The sequence below is a fragment of the Podarcis erhardii genome (assembly GCF_964252035.2).
Source record: "Podarcis erhardii genome assembly, chromosome: 2".
Classification (NCBI taxonomy): domain Eukaryota; kingdom Metazoa; phylum Chordata; class Lepidosauria; order Squamata; family Lacertidae; genus Podarcis; species Podarcis erhardii.
In genome coordinates, this window is record NC_138498.1 from 12,818,323 (window position 1) to 12,839,016 (window position 20,694).

At 45.7% G+C, this 20,694-nt stretch overlaps 1 long non-coding RNA gene across 1 annotated transcript; it reads left to right on the plus strand.

Annotated features, from left to right (window-relative positions):
* Positions 1-1,380: 1,380 nt before the first annotated feature.
* Positions 1,381-19,640, plus strand: LOC309334629. Its single transcript, XR_014153207.1, has 2 exons — positions 1,381-1,619; positions 18,558-19,640. It is a non-coding gene; the product is annotated as an uncharacterized lncRNA (long non-coding RNA).
* Positions 19,641-20,694: the final 1,054 nt, after the last annotated feature.

The following is a 20,694-nucleotide window of genomic DNA, read 5'->3' on the forward strand; positions in this document are numbered from 1 at the left end:
CAGAGGGGGGCAGGGAGAGAGAGGGAGAAATGGAGCAGGGCTCTTTAAATCAGTCGGCTGTGACACAGCCCCCCCCCCTTCGCAGGCCTGCTACCTCTCCCCACCACCACCCCGCCCCCGCCAGAGCTATAATATATAGCAGGCCCTGAATGCATTCCAGTAAAATCAGCCATAATGGATGGGCACTATTTCAATCGCGGCTCCTCTTTATTGATTTTCCTTTAATGAAAGTTAATTATAACAATGATTTAATTAATAGAATTTCTCTCTTCCTTTATTGCTTCCCGCATTAGGACTATTAATAAATATGACCCAGACTGACAGCAGAATGAATCACAGCCGTGGAGCCCCGTCCGATGGCCGTGCCTCCATCCCCCCCTGTAGCTCCCAGCCCATAAAATTTACAAGGGTGGGAGGGTTAATAATACGGGAATTATTATCAAACTTTTACATTCTTAAGTAGGTTTATGAAATCGTCTGTTGAGTTATGTCTAATGGCATCTGGGATAGCCAGGCAGGGAGGCCAGAGTTTGTGTGTGTGTGTGTGTGTGTAAGAAATCTCACCTGATTGAAAAGATCATAGACATGAATTAAAAGGTTGCTCTGTTAACACAAAAAGGATCTGTCATTTGCTAAGACCTCCTCTGGGTAGTTCCCATCAAAGCCTGGTTTTCTATTTGAAGAGTGTGTGTGTGTGTGTGTGTGTGTGTGTGTGTGTGTGTGTGTGAACACTTCTACAAACCACTCTTTTATAATATATAATTGCTAAGCACCTTAGAAATGAGTGTTGTAAATAACTGGCTTGAAGATGCCACTGTCTTTGCCATGGTCACATAGAGAGACCGCAGTGGATTTGCACTCTGTCGCATTGATTTGCTCATTACATCTCTTATACTACACCCTTTCCAGGGAGTACTCTCCATTGAACTTACTGGGACTTACTTCTGAAGAAACGTGCATAGAATTTTACTCCGTCTGTCATCATGAATTAAACCCACAGGAAGTCCTGAGCCTCTCGATTTCACAGGGGATTTAAGCTGTTCTCCACCAGCAAGCTACTACCAAAGGAGGTGATGATGAAGAGGGGGAGAATCTTGCTCTTCTGCAGAGTAGCATTCAAAAACAGAAGGAGAAAAATGCCATAATATAAGACAAAACAATCACATTGCATCAGCATGTGGTGGTGGATCGAGTGCTTGCTCATGCTGGGAGGAGCAGAACATACAAACAGGGGGTGGGAACAGGATGAAAAATGACAGACACCCTCTCAGTGTCACAATGGAAACTCTTCCAGGTCCCACCAATCAGAGACCGTGTCAGAGATGACACCCACATGCCATCCAGGGTGCAAATGAACTCACAATGACAGGGATGCACACACCACTGGATCATTAAACACAAACCAGGCACAACCGTGCCATATCACCCCCAGTTCATTAGCTGAGTGGGAATTTTTGTCAGACTGAGGGCCACATTCCCATCTGGGCAACCTTCTGGAGGCCACCTGGCAGCGGTGGATGGGGCCGGACACACACACACGCCTGTTTCTATCTATCCAGCCCCCCAAGAGGCATTCTCAGAGTTCAAGGATACATCCTGGCAAAGCAGAAGCGCTCAAGGTGGGTATGAAGTTGGGCTGGGCTGGGGTGTGGCCTGGGGACAATCCCAAGGGCAAGATCCAGAGACTTGGCGGGACACATCCAGAAAGGTTTTTTTCTGCTGCTCCGGAGAAGCGGACACGGAGCAATGGTTCCAAACTACAAGGAAGAAGATTCCACCTAAACATTAGGAAGAACTTCCTGACAGTAAGAGCTGTTCGACAGTGGAATTTGCTGCCAAGCAGTGTGGTGGAGTCTCCTTCTTTGGAGGTCTTTAAGCAGAGGCTTGACAACCATATGTCAGGAGTGCTCTGATGGTGTTTCCTGCTTGGCAGGGGGTTGGACTCGATGGCCCTTGTGGTCTCTTCCAACTCTATGATTCTATGATTCTATTATTCTATGATTCTATGATTCTGATGCAGTGGTGTAGCGTGGGTTTCCAGCACCCAGGGCAAAGCTAGTATCCTCAGCACTGCCCGCCAATAGGCTGGAATGAAGCAGCAATAACTCAGTGTCCTACGCGAGTGGCAGCAGTGGTGCCCCATGAGCATTGTGCATGGTGGAGAGTGGGATGGTGGATTGATCAGGAGTGGGTATCTTTCTAAAGCCCTCGCAACCAACCATTGCCCAAATCAGCTCCTTAGTCTGCCCATGTGAACACTGCAAGATTTTCTATGTGATGGGGAAGGCGCACTATTTTTTAAATTTATTACTACTACTTTCTTCTTTTGTTTTGAATTTTTGTACCCCAAAGAATTTCATGCCCGGGACAACCACCCCTGTGATCCTGCCCATGCTACGCCACTGCGCTGGCACCTGAGGTCTCCCATGCCTGCAATGGTCCTGGTGGCAAAACCACCCACAGTATGCCCAGAATTAGAGGCCCCTGCAGCTGAGGTTTTAATATACATTGTTAGCACAGAAGATATTTTTGAAACATGGCTACAAACAATGAATTGCCACAGCTGAATTCTAGTATTTTAGTTTGTTGCACTGTTTCCACCCTTCATTTCTCCTATACCCCAGTTAAAGTCAGTGGAGGCACTGTCAATCCAGCGCCTGTGAAGGCCTTCATTGATGCCCCTGAACAGAGGCACCAGATTTCATGTTTTTAATATAAAGAGTAAGTCTGTAGCCCTTCTAGAATGAAAGTTATGAAGCACAGTGTGAAGATGCCCTTCTAAATAATTTCTGTCACATAATGTCTGCCTGGCTGCTCCCGCCTGTCTGTGGTTTTAGCCAATGAGTGAAATCAGAACTTTGATTGATAAGTGAGTTGTTCGGACACCAGGCAATAGGAATTCCTGCGGTCCTACCAGGGCCAGATTCATGATGTAGTGATTACACCAGGACCCACGCCAGCAGGGACCCCAAACTCTGAGCTTTCCTTTCAAAAAAGGAAATCTCTAGGTTCCAAAAGGTTCCCAAACTTATTTGGCCTACTGCCTCCTTTTCAGGAAAAAATTATTCAGTGCTCCCCTGAAATCTATCTTCTTTAAGCCGGCCGGCTCAGTCCGATCCACCCCATGGGTAGTGCCAGTGCTGCAGCCTGCCTGTCATTGGCCAAATAGGCAGGCTAGTTGCAATCCACTTCCCAGGCCTGGTTGAAGCTGGAAAGGGTTCACACCAAGCCTGGGGAAACTCCTCACCTTCAGCACGACCACCGCTGGATCCCAGGGAGGCATTGTCACCATCCTGCAACTGCTCCCGGCCTGGCAGCATAAGGGTCATTACACAACAGATGGAACATGTACGGACGGTTTTTCAAAAAAATATATCTTCTTTTCTTCTCTTTCTTTATGCTTCCACTGCCCCCTTATTTTTATTCAATGCCCCCCAATTGTACCCAAGGCTACTACCACCACCCTAGATTATTCCAGCCAGCCCCCCACCCACGGCAGTATCACCCAGTTTGGGAAACACTGCTCTACATCTTCTATTAAGATTGCATAATATGCAGGCAATCTTCTAAGCCAGGGATCGCCAACCCGAAGCAAGCAGAGGGCATAGCTGTCAACTTTCAGATTTGAAAATAAGGGATAAGCAGCCTCGAAAATAAGGGATCAGCAGCCTCACCTGTCCCGGGGATAGTCTACAGGATATCTAACAATCTGGGATAGCAGCGGGAAACGGCACTGGAATAAGGGAATTTCCCCCCCCCAAAAAAAAGGGAAGGTTGACAGCTATGGCAGAGGGATGGGTATAATGTGGTTTTTTGGGTGCTGCAGCACAGAGCCATTGTTGGAGGTGGAAGGGCTCACCCACTTGCAACTTCATTTAGCTATGATGTTAATTCCTCTGCTCCTTTCTGGAGGGAAGGATTTGCCTGGGTGGCTGGTGTGGGACAAAGATGGAGAGGAGAGGAGAGGAGAGGAGAGGTAGGATAGTTGCCCCACATTTTGGTTTTTGGAAGATATTGGTGGGGTGGAAAGTGCCAATGCCATTCCACCTTCTCTGCCTTGGCTGCCCATAGAAGGGCTTTTTAAAAACAGGAGGAAGCTGAGAAGTGCTGCGCCCATTTGAGAACTCCACTCTTGCTGGCCAAATGGAAGTGGTGAGCAAGGCACTGAGCCTGTAGCTATCCGCATCCTGCAAGTTTAAAGTTGCAAATCATGTGCCCTTTGAAAGATGAGGTTGGATCTGCTGGGAGCGTGGCTGTTGCAACTTGGTGTAGCTTGTGAACTTGGCGAGCCCCCGCCTCTGGGATCGAAAATGGGATGGAAGCTGCTGGCACCCTTGAAGATGATGAAGTATCTCGAATAGCCTCGTTTGCTTGTCTGAGAGCACCTTTTATTCTTCCGTGTGTCACTTGTGAATGTTGTTGTCGCAATACAGAAAAGTGGGAGAGTCATTTTTAAATCGAAAAGCACATTCTAGTCAAGATAGTTTTTTTCAATCAATTATATATATATACAGAGAGAGAGAGAGAAAGCATGGACTCGCTCTGGAGTGTTAGAGGCTATCTACAGCACAGAGTGTTTTTCTATGTCTGCTGTTTATCTATTTTGTATTTTTCATTGTTTGATTAGCTCATTCCTTTGACAGTGTAAACTGCCCTTGGGATATTTTGGAGGGCAATAGTTAAATGCCTAAAATAAAATCAATAAAGTATTTCTAAAATAAATTAACAGGTTCCAAAGATATATATGCTACTAATGATGTGCTTCAGCACTCACCAGGGATACGCAAACATGTTGGCTTCAGTGTCTTATTTTTCTAGTCCTAAATTCACTTCTCTACATTTCCGCATCAATTTGTGGATTTTGTTTTGAGAGTCCTCCTGAAAATTCATCAGTACACAGTGTGAATTTCTGCTGATACACACATTTTTGTATGCCGTTTTGCCTAATATAAACATTTTTGCAAAGCGATTTCCCCACATGTAACACACTGAGTGCATTGTAATACGATCCTGATACAGTGCTGCCACTAGAAGGATAACTCTTCCAAACAGCCAGCTTCTGCTGGGTCAGGAAACGTATCCTGTCAAGCCAGCCACTAACTGCTACTCCGTCTTCTTCCAGAGTTTGCCTTGAATCTGGGGCTCCTTCTAAAATCTCCCCTTCAGTTCCTTCCTGAGCCCAGTAGTTGCTGCTCTGGGCCCTTCTAGTTTCCTGCCATCTTGCTTTGCACAAATTAATTTTCCCATGCTGCCACTGGGTAGGCCTCCCCTCCAGGGTAGATTCCTTCTCACCAAGTGGGTTCCTACTGGAGAACAGCAACACCATGTACCATGAACTCAGCCCACAGTAGACCCAGCATAACATGATTACAGTACAAGAGCCACCATTTGCCTCCAGGATGAAGGCCCAGATTATGTGTGACACAATCTGATATCACATGCTGCCAGGACCTCCAGTAGGACTGGAAGCACAGTGTACAGTATGGTAGAGTTAACTCTTTCCTCCAGCACTGAAGAGTCCACGAGAAATGAACCCTCACTCTTATCTAGGGATGTAAGTAGACAGCAATTTCCACTCCAACCCGTGTAATCAGCGCTGTTTCCATTCTGATGCAGTTCCGTTTCCACCAAATACCACCTTTTATGTCTCGCTGTTTCCACTAAATACCACCTTTTATGTCTCGCTGTTTCCACTAAATACCACCTTTTATGTCTCGCTGTCTACTGTAGCAGCATTTTTTGTCATTTCTGCCATATTTCTGTTGTGTTTCTTGGCACTGATGCAGCTCAACAATGCAGAAATCAGGACTGGACTCCCCACCCATCAGCTCATCCCACATAGTGGGTTGCATGTGAATGCAATGTAAAGGAAACATCAAAACTATTCTAAAAACAATGTTATTAAAGACATAGTTTGTGAGAGTTCATTTTTTAAAAAACAAACAAACACAACCTTGGAATTTCATTTCTAATGATAATGCATACTGCAGCAATTTCTACTTCCATGTCCATTACAAGCTGAGTTTTCCAGCAACCTTGGTCCAAACATACTGTAGCATGCCACACCAATCTGCAGATGGTTCAAGTTTCCTGGGGTTCCAGGCACGTACACAGGGTTCGTGTTTCCTTTTGAGAATGAGGCACAGCAGAGACTGTGGTGTCTTTATGATGCATGGTTTCTATATACAACCTGAGCCCACAGTGGTGGGGTTCACATCGACCCCCAAAGGGGTTTCTCCCATAGCTGCAGCCTCCAACAGAAATCAAACTTTGCTCTCAAATGTTGCTCTCCCCCTCTTTTTCCAGCTTACTGCTTTCCTTCCTAGGTCACATCACTGCAAACTCACAACTCTGGCTTTATTTGTTGAGGGAGGGGGACCCCACCCATCTGTTGTCTTGTACTAAGGCTCTTAATGTCCCTTAATGGCTCATCACCCAGGCTATCACCTCACCAGGAGGCTAGCCTGGCTATTGCAAGAATTAGATGCCCCAATTAAATTCTAAAACTCACTGGATCCAGGAATGAGAGGTGTCTGGTACCCAGGTTAACACCCCAAACTCATAAGAGTACTACTGGGTGTGGGAAGATTCCATTCATGGCCACTGGAGCTTCCCTCTCGGGACAGAGCAAAGTACCTCAGGTTAAGAACTTAATTTGTTCAGGAGGTATGTTCTTAAACTGAAACTGTTCTTAACCTGAAGCACCACTTTAGCTAATGGGGCCTCCCACTGCCACCGCGTGATTTCTGTTCTCATCCTGAAGCAAAGTTCTTAACCTGAGGTACTATTTCTGGGTTAGCGGAGTCTGTAACCTGAAGTACCACTGTATGTGACTTTTGTCAGGTCTGTGGCATAGCTAGTCCTTATTGTCCCCTGCCCCCAGCAGATGTCAGTGTTTAGGGTTTTTTATTTTTTTTACTAAAAAAGCTATATGAAATGTCAAATAATACATTTAATGTCATATATAATTTAACCCTGATTTTAGCAGGTAAAGGAAGAAAAGGCTAGGTCTTACCCACTGGCCTTTCACAACCTAAAGGTGAGCTCAGGGCAAACTAATAGCCTGGCACTGACTTACGGTAAGTGCATAAGGTCATGCTTGTTTATCATAGAGAGGCAACCTCCATCTACAAGCTCCTTCTCAGATTACTTTTTTATTTACATGGGAAGGAAGACCGATGCTGGAGAAGGCAGGAAGATCGCGCCTGCTGTAACTCGAGAATTTGGATGAGATTCTCAACAAGAACAGGGTGAGCTAATGGAGATGCCTGTGTGGTAGCTCTGAGGAAGGAAAAACAGGCATATTGAATCACAATCCTCTTCCTGGAAAATGCCCTCATCTGGATAGGTCTTAGGGTGGCGGTTGTCAAAACTGTGCTCTTATGAACCCTGAGACTTCTCAGAAACTTATCAGGCATTCCACAATAAGTAGTTCAGTAATAACAAACAAATTTCCCTGCCCTTATAGATCTTCTGATGCAATTGTTGAATTTCCACCTTCATCTTCATGGAGAAAAGGCAGTATATGTTGTTGTTGTTTAGTTGTTTAGTCGTGTCTGACTCTTCGTGACCCCATGGACCCCATGGACCCCATGGACCAGAGCACGCCAGGCACTCCTGTCTTCCACTGCCTCCCACAGTTTGGTCAAACTCATGCTGGTGTCCAACCATCTTGTCCTCTGTTGTCCCCTTCTCCTTGTGCCCTCCATCTTTCCCAACATCAGGGTCTTTTCCAGGGAGTCTTCTCTTCTTATGAGGTGGCCAAAGTATTGGAGCCTCAGCTTCAGGATCTGTCCTTCCAGTGAGCACTCAGGGCTGATTTCCTTCAGAATGGAGAGGTTTGTTCTTCTTGCAGTCCATGGGACTCTCAAGAGTCTCCTCCAGCACCACAATTCAAAAGCATCAATTCTTCGGCGATCAGCCGTCTTTATGGACCAGCTCTCACTTCCATACATCACTACTGGGAAGCAGGTAACTGTTCAAAGTCAAAGTGGGGAACCTGTAAGCCTCCATATATTGTTGTTCTCCAATCCTCATCAGCTCCAACCAACATGGCCAATAGCCAATGGTGAGGGATGATGGGGGTTGTAGTCCAGCAATATCTGGGGGGCCACAGGTTCCCCATCCCTGGCCTAAATACCAACCCACTGGGACTATCTTGACCTTCATCCAGTGATGAGTAATCAGGGATGGGAAAGAAAGGAATAGGGCTGAATCTAACTGTTCCATTTCCTGCTATCCTTTTGTTTTCTTCTCATGATTAAACCTTTTGATCTTAAATACGACCTGGACCTGGCAGCATCCAATCTGCTGACTAGAGTGAAGGCTCCACTAGAACTGTTGACCCAAAAGCAACATATGCTTGAGGTCCTCCTCTAAACTGTGGAGCCACTCACACCCCATAGTGCTGGTGTAATCAAAATTCTCAGAGTTCAGATAAAATATTAAGCTCCCACACACTTCTGTTTGGCCTGTCACTTTCCTCTGGGGAAGCCAACGGAATCAAAAGAAATCAGAAGGAACAGCAATTGGGTTTTTTTGAGGATTGCCATTTGTTCCGATTTAGCACTAAAGTGTGGGTTTTCCAGGGAATCCCAGAGGGGCAAAGGCAAAACGACTTGGACCCATGTCTAGAAAGCACAGGACAAGTGGAAAACCATTTGACCCCATGCTTTCTAGGAATGGGACAAGTAAAAATTTGAACAAGCCCACAGTTATGCCATTGTGCGGATGCCTGATGGTCGTCTTCCAAAGCAACTAAAAAGTAAAGGTAAAGGGACCCCTGACCATTAGGTCCAGTCGTGACCGACTCTGGGGTTGCAGCGCTCATCTTGCTTTATTGGCCGAGGGAGCCGGCGTACAGCTTCGGGTCATGTGGCCAGCATGACTAAGCCGCTTCTGGTGAACCAGAGCAGCACACGGAAACGCCATTTACCTTCCCGCTGGAGCGGTACCTATTTATCTACTTGCACTTTGACGGGCTTTCAAACTGCTAGGTTGGCAGGAGCAGGGACCAAGCAACGGGAGCTCACCCCGTCACAGGGATTCGAACTGCTGACCTTCTGATCAGCAAATCCTAGGCTCTGTGGTTTAACCCACAGCACCAACCGCATCCCTTCTCCAAAGCAACCACTCTACTCCAAACTTAAAAACCGAAAGCGTAATGCTGGTGGTCAACAAAAGAGGTTTAAAGACTGTCTCAGGGCAAATCTTTAAAAATGTGGTATAAACACTGACAACTGAGAAACGCTGGCCTGCGAGTGCTCCAGTTGGAGAACAGCCATTACCAAAGGTGTCATGGGCTTTGAAGACACTCAAATTCAGGACACAAGGGAGAAATGTGCTACAAGGAAGGCATGCTTGGCAAATCCACACCATGTTCAACTCCTTCCCGGAAACCGATGTCCCCGCTGTGGAAGGACGTGTGGATCCAGAATTGGCCTCTACAGTCACTTACGGACTCATTGTTAAAACTGTGTTTATGGAAGTCAATCTTACTCAGCTACGCGTGATCGCCAAAGAAGAAGAAGATTACTGCCCATTGTTTTTTCTTAAATTCCTGATTAGTTCTGTAACTCCAAAACCCACCACAGTTCTTTCTGATGGATCCACCACAAGGATCATGTATTTTTATAAAATCTGCACTGTTAAACTATTTTAATAATTTCACACCTATCACCATTTAAATTGTCCTAGTTTTTAAATGCCTAGTATAAGGATACATGCCTCCTCAGAGAAGTGTCTACTGACTTATGTCGAATGGGCAGAGAACCACAGCCACTCAGAAAACACTCAGTTAAGGATAAAGCAAGAATGAAGACAGTGGGAGTAACATCTGAATAAACAGGCATATGACTTCACCGCAAGGCAGCAACTAGGCACCACACAGCCTGATCCAACCTGGGCCATAACAAATCTCGGCAAAGCTGGGAGTTGAAGGGGAGATACAATGCACAGTATGGGTGGGTAGGAGGGGGCAGGTGGACCCTTCCTCATGTCTATGCTTTCTGCCCTTCCCTAGAACCATTTTAAAGTCACTGATTGATTGATTGATTGATTGATTGATTGATTACAGAAAGGTAGCAGGAGCCTGGACAGCTCAGTTGGTTAGAGCGTGGTGCCGATAACACCAACTTGGCAGGTTCGATCCCTGTATAGGACAGCTGCATATTCCTGCATTGCAGGGGGCTGGACTAGATCAGGGGTAGGCAACCTAAGGCCCAGGGTCCGGATGTGGCTCAATTGCCTTCTCAATCTGGCCCACAGACGGTCCAGGAAATCAGTGTGTTTATACATGAGTAGAATGTGCGCTTTTATTTAAAATGCATCTCTGGGTTATTTGTGGAGCATAGGAATTCATTCATCGCGCCCCCCCCCAAAAAAAAGATATAGTCCAACCCCCCACAAGGTCTGAGGGACAGTGGACCAGCCGGCCCCCTGCTGAAAAAAATCCTTCAACTGTTCCTCATAAGACTTGGCTTCCAGACCCTGGATCAACTTGCTCGCCCTCCTCTGAAACATGATCCAGGTTGTTAATATCCTTCCAAGAACTGGACACAGTATTCCAGGTAAGGCCTGATCAAGGCAGAATAGAGTGGTACTATTACTTCCCTTGATCTGGACGCTACTGATGCAGCCTAGAATAGCATTAACTTCTCTTTTTTTGTTGGTGAATCACACCATTGACTCATGTTAAGCTTCTGGCCCACCACACGGTCTGAGGGACGGTGGACCAGCCCACAGCTGAAAAGGGTTGCTGACCCCTGGACTAGATGATCCTCAGGGTCCCTTCCAACTCTACAATTCTATGAACCCTACTAGGGGAGAAACCCAAAACCATAAAAAGCCAGCCCATCTGAGAAGGGCTGTAGTTCATTGGTAGAGTACCTGCTTTGCATGGTCCCAGGTTCAGTCCCTGGCAACTCCAGGCAGGGCTGGGATAGAACTTGCTCTGAAATCCTGGAGAGCCCTGGCCCAAAGATGAAAAGATGACAAGACACCAACAAAAGAAGAATGGCAAGAAAAGCTGGCGGAATATGCCGAAATGGCGAAACTAACTGGAAAACTAAGAGATTAGGACAACAGAGACTTTTAAAAGTACAGTGGTGCCTCGCAAGACGAAAAGAATCCGTTCCGCGATTCTCTTCGTCTAGCGGTTTTTTCGTTTTGAGAAACAAGCCCATTGACAGCTTAGCGGATTAGCGCTATTAGCGGCTTAGCGGCTTTTAGCGGCTTAGCGGATAAGCGGATAAGCGGCTTAGCGGCTTAGAAAAAGGGCAGGAGGAAAAAAAAGTCAGAAAAACTCGCAATACATTTCGTCTTGCGAAGCAAGCCCATAGGGAAATTTGTTTTGCGAAGCACCTCCAAAACGGAAAACCCTTTCGTCTAGCGGGTTTTCCGTCTTGCGAGGCATTCATCTTGCGGGGCACCACTGTACTGGGAATTGTACATGTTGTATTTACAGAAATATTGTAAAGAAGTGGACTCACTAGCAGGATTTGAATAAACATTTACAATCAAGAAAACAAGACAAAAGCTAAGATGCAACATTTGGGGAAACAATAAAACGTAAGATGTGATTTGGGAAGTATGGTACAAAAATGATAAGAATGTAATAATATTCAGGTAAAATATTATAAAATCAAAGTAGAATAAAACAGGCAGGAGAAATAAATATTTAATGAACCAGAAGGGGAAGTTGAGGGAAGTCAGTCAGGGGACTGGGGCTTATACATGTTTTTTGTGATAATGGTGATTGTGTGGAATATAAAATTGTAAAATTCAATACAAATTATTATTATTTTTAAAAAACGAAACCCTGGAGAGCCACTTCTAGTCAGTGTAGACAATGCTGAGGTAGATAGAACAATGAGTTGGCTCTGTACAAGACAGTTTTCTATGTTTCGTGTTGTGCTTGAAGTTTCCCATCTCACTCCATCCCCTTCTTCCACTTTGCTGGGATTAATTGGCAGTGAACTTCACACACACACACACACACACACACACAGGAGCAGGGTCGGCTGCTGTCATATCCAATTTACCCCAGAGGGCCATTTCGCATATTGTACAAAAGACAGTTCCTCCTAATCCTCTTCCACAGCACTGTGGCTGTACTGTATCTGTTATGTAAGTACGAAGATTCATGGTTTTTCCCTGTAATATGTACTGCATCAAAGTTACAGATCTGAGATTGTTTCCATAGCTCTATAGACCAGCGGCAGTCAATGTGGCATGATCCTGTTCTTTGTCTCTTTATCATACATCTAGCATGGGGTGTACTTACCGTATTTTTTGCTCTATAAGACTCACCTTTTCCCTCCTAAAAAGTAAGAGGAAATGTGTGTGCATCTTATGGAGCGAATGCAGGCTGCGCAGCGATCCCTCTTGCTGTTCTGGCTTCTGAGATTCAGAATATTTTTCTCTTGTTTTCCTCCTCCAAAAACTAGGTGCGTCTTGTGGACTGGTGCGTCTTATGGAGCGAAAAATACAGTATTTAAAATATCTGCGGCAAAACTTCCTATCCATCAAGGACCCTGCAGCAGCAGTTAACATCAACAGCAAGACACCGTTTCAAAAATGCACAGTGCAGTGACAAACGACATCACACACTAGGTGTTGGCTGCATTTGGACATAATGACAAACAGTGTTGGCTGGTGCCTGTTGAAACTGGCAGGGCGGAAGGTAGGAGGCCACCAGTAGGTGTAGCCAGAGCCAGTGACAAGAGGACTAATTCCTTCTAGTTGTGTTCCCAGCTTCCTCCTTCCTGAGTTGCACAAAGGCAACAGTGAGACTAAGGAGGAGGAGGAAGGTGACAGCCAGAGCCACCCCTCTGATTTGGTTTAAGAAGGCAGGTTGGTAGTGACTGGTCGAGGGTAGACAGAGGTTGCTGGGGCAGTGCCCCATTTTGCCCTAATGGATCAGCCCCCCATAACTACAGGTGGGGGAGAGGTTCCATTCGGTCTGCATTTAAAGTCAAATTTATCAAATTTGCACCTTCTGAAGCAATGTGAAAACTGAAACTCAACCATCCTTAAAAATTCACACGTATCTGAAATTTGTGATGTACTTCTCTAACCAACCTATGCTTACAAAAATGCATATATCTGGGGGAAATAAAAATGAGCACACTAGTGAAAAGGACAAGGGGGGGAAACATTATAGTTTACAAAAATGTGTACATTAGATGAAACTGCATACAAAAATGTGTTCTTCAGGAGAAATCTGCACTTAAATGAGGAAAGATTTCCATGAGGGTGTTCTTTTAAAAATGAAAATCCCAAATTGCTGCAGAAATATGGAGAACTGAATTTAAGAGTCAGAAAAAATGACAAAACTGAGAAAACCAAAATTGATCGATCCTCCCATCCCTAACTGTGACCAACCATGGTTTACTGTTGTGTGAAATGCGGAGGGCCAGCTTTAGTTTTGAGGTGGCCCCAGCAAAGGGATCTCTAGTGGATTGTCTCCTACATTTGTGTGGCCTGAGCAGAGTAGGAATGCTCTGAATCAGGACCGGGCAGAGGAGAACCACCATGTTAATTTTCCACAATTACCCCTATGATATCCCATAATTCTGGAGCATTGCCAAACATTTAGGAGCATAGGAAACTGCTTTATAACAAATTATATCAGTAGTCAGTATTTGTTAGAATTCCTGCTCCGTGATTGCAGTCATGGGATTGTTGTCTATCACATGACGGTGTATGTTTTGACTCGACAAAGTGGGAAGTGACAGAGACAGGATGTTTGTGTTACTGTGTTCCGTGAAGTGGGACTATTGTGGGACTATTGTCCTTTGATCTTTTTCTCTTTGCTGTCTGATGCTAGAGAGAGAGGGAGCCATGTTGCAGTGCTCCGTGTGTGTTTATATGTAAATAAAGTAGATTAGCCAAAATGCTGAGTTGCTGAGGTCTGTTACGCAAGCTGCGAAGACTCTGCGGATCCCTAAGTGTGCCAATGTTTGTTGTCATTGGTCGCTGTGATGTTCGGGCAGAAGAAAGCTTTTGAAGCTCCCGAACGAGCGACCAGGAGGGAGAGAACATGCCAGTCGGGCATGTGTCTCTGCCAGGGTCCTACTCGAGTGTAGGACAAGCTCCTGACAGTATTGTCAACACAGACTGTTCTCCAGAATTGCAGATGAAGTTCTCTCCCAGCCTGGCCTAGAGATACCAGGGATTGAAATCTGGACATTCTGACTGAAAAACGTGTGTGTTATCCCTGAGCTACAGCCTCTCCAACTGCAGTTCCCAGAATCAGCTGTTTGCTTGTTTTTTAAAGGAATGCCAAAGCAGGTATCGGTAACAGCCCCATCAGCTGCCCAAGGATGCTGTATGCTGATGTTAGGCATGAGAATGGGCCACAGAGATCACGGGCCTCACGGGACCCCTCCTCTCCACCCCCACCCCATGAATGTGTGGGGAAGAGATTAGAAGCTTCCACTTCCCATTTCCATTTGGCCAACTTGACCGAAGGCAGCAAACATTGCACTGTGAAAGCAACACATCGCAAACCATGATCCTGCACAAGACACAGCATTTGGACGAAGCAGCAAGCAATGGTTTGCCACAGATTTCAAGTGGGAGCTTCCGACTTGTCCCCTCGATTGCAAAGGAAAGGATGTGCAAACGTGTGGCCTGCCATGGCTCCAAACAATCATTTACAGGATTGTCTGGACTGAGCCACTATAAGAAAGCAGTGTGAAAGGGGCACAGAGCAGCTGCAGGAGCTCTCCGTGGCTTCTGCAACATCAATTTCTACCCTTGATCATCTTCCACTGTCCCTCTTTTCTCTCTGTGTTGTATTTGCTTTTCACATTTGCCTTTTTAGGTTGATAAGTCTGTTGACAACTCTTTTGGTGTTCTAAAAATCATCATGTTTGTTTGTTTTTGCAGAATGCCTCGTGTCAGCTAGGTGCCTTGTTAAAAAGGTACAAGGTAAAGGACCCCTGACAGTTAAGTCCAGTCTTAGACGACTCTGGGGTTGTGGTGCTCATCTCGCTTTACAGGCCGAGGGTACCAGCGTTTGTCCACAGACAGTTTTTCCGGGTCATGTGGCCAGCATGACTAAACCGCTTCTGGTGGAACCAGAGCAGTGCACAGAGACGCCGTTTACCTTCCCGCCGGAGTGGTACCTATTTATCTACTAGCACTTTGATGTGCCTTCGAACTGCTAGGTTGGCAGGAGCCGGGACCAAGCAACGGGAGCTCGCCCCGTCACGGGGATTCGAACCGCCGACCTTCTGATTGGCAAGCCCAAGAGGCTCAGTGGTTTAGACTACAGCACCATTAAAAAGGCATTGGGGATGGTGGCTTAGGATCATGGGTCTGTGCAGCACAATCGTCAGCTAATTTAGGCAGCTTCCAGACCAGGGGGTTAATAGTTGAACACAGGTTGTTAAGGTGTTGCAAATGGGCCATTGGCAATAGGTTTGGATGTTTGTTTCATTAACCAATCAGATTTTCCCTGGAAGGAGAGGGAAAATCTAGATTAAATTAGAAAGGGGTGGGGATACAGGCTAGCATTTTGATGGCAAGGGCATCATGTGGATACTGGGGGCGGGGGGAACTTGCCTGCATGAGAAGCCAGGATCCCACAATAAACCCCTGTCAGGAAGCACCCTCAGCCAAGGTCAGGTTGCTCAGACACCAGCAGGTTTTTGGGGGTGGTCGTGGGGGTCCTTTTAGCCGTCCGTAGATTGTGAACAAGTCATGGCAAACCTCAAGGCTCCCCTCTCCTTCACACATGAAGGGAGGAGATTTGAAGCTTCCACCTCCAATTTGCTGCCGACCCGTTGTATGTGGCAGAAGCAGAGAAAAATAAGTGGATTTTTCCAACCTTGTCTCCCTCGGCTGTTTTTTGCCGCAATTCTTGATGTGCTAGAGACCCCTGCTGGCCACGAGGAGCAAAAACTCCCCACCCCACCCGGCTCCCTGGTTCGCATTCCCTATAAATGACAAACAAAATCCTCCTTCTCTCTGAGAGGAATCTGGAGGCCCTGGAGGGTTTTGTGTGGAGGGTTCATAGAAAGCAGTGCTACAGCAGCTCCTTATTTATGTTGTCCAACAAAAAGAGAGGTGCTGTCAGTTAAATGGAGCATAGACAATGCATTCAGGAGAAGCTGAAAAAAGAAAAAAGCCTGCTCTTTTCACGGCTGCAGAATCCACCATTTTCCATGGATATGTCCTGAGTTTGTCCTGGGGGGGGGGGGAGAGACTTCCTGCTGCTGGTGGGGTTCGTTAGTCACACTCCCATTTTCCAAAGACAGGATCAAAACGGAAAGGGTGATCTAGTTCAGCTTGTGGCTCTGCTACCATGTGGGTGATAATCCAAAGCAAGGCCAGCTGGGAAATTCAGCCATGAGGTGCTGGCTGACAACCAGCCAACAGGCTACACAAGTCAACAAATTATTTACTTGAATGACATACAGGAGGAGTTTGGCAACAAGGGGTTGGATCCGACGTTAGTTAGACTCAGAGCAGAGCCACGGAAATTAATGGACATAACTAACCCATAGGCTGCAATCCTGCATTCACTTACGTAGGAGTAAGGATGGAAGAATCTGCCAATTTCTGCTTCTCTCGGGTTCTCGTTGCTCCCATTCCGTTCTCCCCATTTTCACGGCAATTTGCGATTTATTTGTTTTAAATCCTCGTGAAAATTGGTCAGCACTTTGGTGTGAATTCTTCCTCCTAACACGGGCGTTTTTGTATGCCGTTTTGGCTAATAGACACACTTTCGCAAAGAGATTTCCCCCCGAGAGAATGCATTTCTGCATCTTATTTGCCGAAATGTGTGCATTTTATAAATAGTTTCACCTAAACTGCACATTTTTGTATACATGGTTTGTTTAGGAGCATATACCCTGATCACTAAGGGAAGTTCTCGAGGTGGCTTACAGTATATTTAAAACACAATAGAACAGACAATGAGTCAATAGTCATCACAGAGGGGCGAAAGTGTATATATGTTTCTCCACCTTGGTCTCCTGGCCTAGGAGTGTCTGCTGAAGCAGCTAGATATTAGTCCCACACAAGCCAGGACTTCCTCACTAGGTGGCCACTCTCACAGCACCTGGCTCTGGTGAAAGATGGGGAAGATGCTACACGCTTCCCTCCCCATTCTCAGATGTTTAGTTGGAGAACTGCATCGCAAAATTCAGAAAAGCGTACATTTCTAAGGCTAATTGAATTTTGGTTCACGTATTGGTCCAAGAAATGTACATTAGGCACTTTCTCATTTAAGAAATCGATTTCCTCCCCCATCCCCTTTCATACTTGAGAATAAGCCCTTTTGCTTTCAGTGGGGCTTACTTCTGAGTAGGCACCCAGAGAATTGCTGTTAGTGGTCAGTTTCCAGAAAGAGAGGTGCTGGGGGGGTCAAGCCTGATGCATAACAATTTGTATCTTTTTTTAACCTTTGAACTCTTCCTTGAAACCATGGGAGCTGGCTGTATTTATCCAGTTGTGAGGCAGAGACACTCTGTGCATGCTTAAAGGCTATCTCTTTATTTAACATAATCCTGGGGAGTCTCCTTTTCATTTTTGTCTTTAGCCGGGTTTGCCCAAATGCCAAAGCCAGTCTTACATCTTCATTTCCCCAGCAGATTCCAACCATCACCTGTTCTGTGAAACTTTTGCCTTAGCCTTTCAGTGCTAATCCTCAGTTGAAAGAAACTCAAAGCACACAGAACAGTAGTTGCTCATATTCCCCTTTCTTTTCCTCTCTGTGCTGTCTTCCCTCTGCCTGGTCCAAATGTAGAAGGTAAACTGTGCTACCAAATATAGACTGTAAGTTGTCCTGTTGTGGTTGTGTCCTGCATGCTTAGAGGTTTCCCCCTGCCATCTGTTTGGCCAACGGTGAGAAGAGGGTGCTGGAGTAGATCACCCCTTGCTGGGATCCAGAAAGGCTCTTCTTTTGTACTAACTGCAAGCCGCAGAATTGTGTGAGTAGATCCCATTCGTCATCAGTGACTGCTTCCCTGTTTGCAGGATTTCTATGGGCATTCTTTCTCCCTCTCGTTCTTCCATGGAAAAATGGGCTGTATGCATTCTTCGGGCTGCAGAACTCATGACAAAGTAGGTTTGCAAGAAAGTGACACATGCAGAAAGACTGTAATAAAAGTGAAAAATTGCACATATAGAAAGGACCAGTCAAAATGGCAGGATTTTGATGTGAGCAATGCCATTTCACGAAAGTAATCCTATTGCAATGCAGCGCTTATGTGATATAACATTTGTATGTGCTGGGCAATATTGTGCAGTCCTGTTTTTGTATTTGATAGTTCGTTTATTCATTGTCAAGAAGTTCTGGGTTCTGATTTTGGTTTTTTATGATAAGCTGGTATAGCGTTATAGCATTATTGTAGTATGGTGTTAAAGCATTATAGCACCATAATAAAAATCAGCATTATATCAGAATAGTGTTACAGCACTATACCGCTCCTTCATTGAATATGTCTTGGTGATAATTAAAAGATAATTTTTTAAAAAATAAACTGGGAATATAAAACCACGAAGGTTACTGAATGTGTGCTGAGTTTCAAATTCTCTACCCACAGCAGCTATGCCATGCCTACCATTTTGGACAGAACAAAGCAGGATATACACACAGGAAAATCACAATGCTCCCGATGGTGTTGCAAGTCAATTGCAATTCTGCCTACAATGGAAGATCAATGATTGGATAGCGCTAGGAGCCACCTGTCTGAAAGCAGCCTTGGAGCATCATCAGTCTACCCCCTGAAGCAGGACTAACACACAAAACTAGCCTATGTTTTGGAACAGCCATGCCTTGTACATTAAAAGAAAAGAGATGCTTACAGCATCTTTTGAGTGTTAGCATTATATGATTTCCCTAAGCTGCAAGACAGCCACAGAGAACTCCTTGGTGCTCCAACAGGGACCGACGACAGAAGCAATTGGACAAAGCTGCAGGAGATACTGGAGTCCTCGTCTTCCCATCTTGGCTTCTATTGTCACCCCCCTCTGACGCCTTCCACTGCAGGCAAACAAAAGCACAGCAATTATGGCATACTTGCATGAATGCTCGTATATCAATATCCACATACAGGCTCGCGTGTTTCCACAAAAACATTGAGGGCAGCTTCAATAGAACATCTTGTAAAGCATCGTAAAGGAGCAGTAAACCACCAGGATAAAAGCAATTCTTAACGCAGGGAGTTAATGAAACAGAGAGACTAACTAGTACAGTGGCATGACTACAGGGTGCAGAAGTGGGGAGAAGGAGGAGGATGCTGAGGGGAAGAGCAAAAGGACCTACTCCTTTTGGTGTGTGCAACGAGAGAGTATAGTCAAACCCCCTCTCACCATTTTAATGCCGCTGCAGTTGCCAGGACATTTGCCATTGGGCTGCACTGCAACCCAGCTCTCATCTCAGGGTGGTGGTAAAGAAGAGAGCAAGAAACAGCTTGGAAAGTGGAGAAGCCCTGTCAGCATCACCAGCCTGCCAATTTATTTTTCTTTCTCTTTGAAAGTTCACTTATATGCCCACCAGTGCTTCTGGACACGGGAATATTTTAAAGGTGCATCCAGACTGCCAAGGTTTTGCAGATGGGATTAAAGCACATACTGTAACTTTAGCTTTGGGCAGTTAAAGTGGATTAAAGGGCTCCGTCACCCTGGCATGATCAATTCACTTTAAGAAAGAAAGGGCAGCAACCGTAGAATTACACAAGTTCAAGAAGTGATCCCCCAAACCCAGTGAAATAATTCCTCTGAGGGTAACTAAGTAAATCACTGTGACTAAATTTAACAGCCCCTGCAGGGAAGTCTTAACCCACTTAGGGCTTATTCCTCTAGCCCAGGTCTCCATTCCAAGAATATGGGCTGCAGATGTTAGAACTAATATTCCTGAGCCACAGAAATCTTCCCAGCTGGTTTCTGCCCAGTAGGGGCCTGGCCCATCTGTTGTGCATCATTTCTCTGGTTACTTTTCACCTTCTGTCCTTTAAGGCTTCTCAGTGCCGGGCTCTGCCCAGCTATGGGGCATCTGAGCTGCCTCCAGGTGGTGTATTGAGCCTCACGTTTCTTGAGGCTGCGAACTCCCACAGTGGGCCTCTCTGGATCAGAGCTCCAAGGGGACCTCACCTGCAGAGAAGCAGCTTAATCCACATCTGCAGAGTTTAGTTCCCAGAGTCACTGATGAGGGAGCAGTGGCTTGAGATGGCAGTGAAATGAGAGTACAAAAAAAAAGAAAGGAAGCAAGACTGATTTATGGGGATGAGAGAGCGCAGCCCCAAACTGGCAGGCTCATTGTGACCTCCAAGAAGCCAACTCAAGGATGAGTGTGCAGAGAGTGTTAATGCCAACAAGAGGATGCAAGGCTGCATTCCTTTCTGGACTGCCCTCAGGGAGGCCACTTGCCAGGGGGGGCTGCGATCAGAGGCAAAAGTGGATGGAAAAACAGGGTAGGCCTGCCACATTTGTTCTGGCAAAATACAGGGTGGGGCAGGGTGGTTTGGGGACAATTTTTTTCTTCATTTGGTGCTGAAGTGACTTCTTTTTCCTCCAGTTTTTTTGTTGGTTTTCATACAATTTAACAAATTCAGTTCAATTTCAGTGACTTCAAGGCAATCCATTGCAATCTACTCCAGCCTAGCAGGATGGCCCCTTTGGAATTTGTCACACACACATGTGCACACACACAAACAAACAAACACATGAATTTGTAAATCT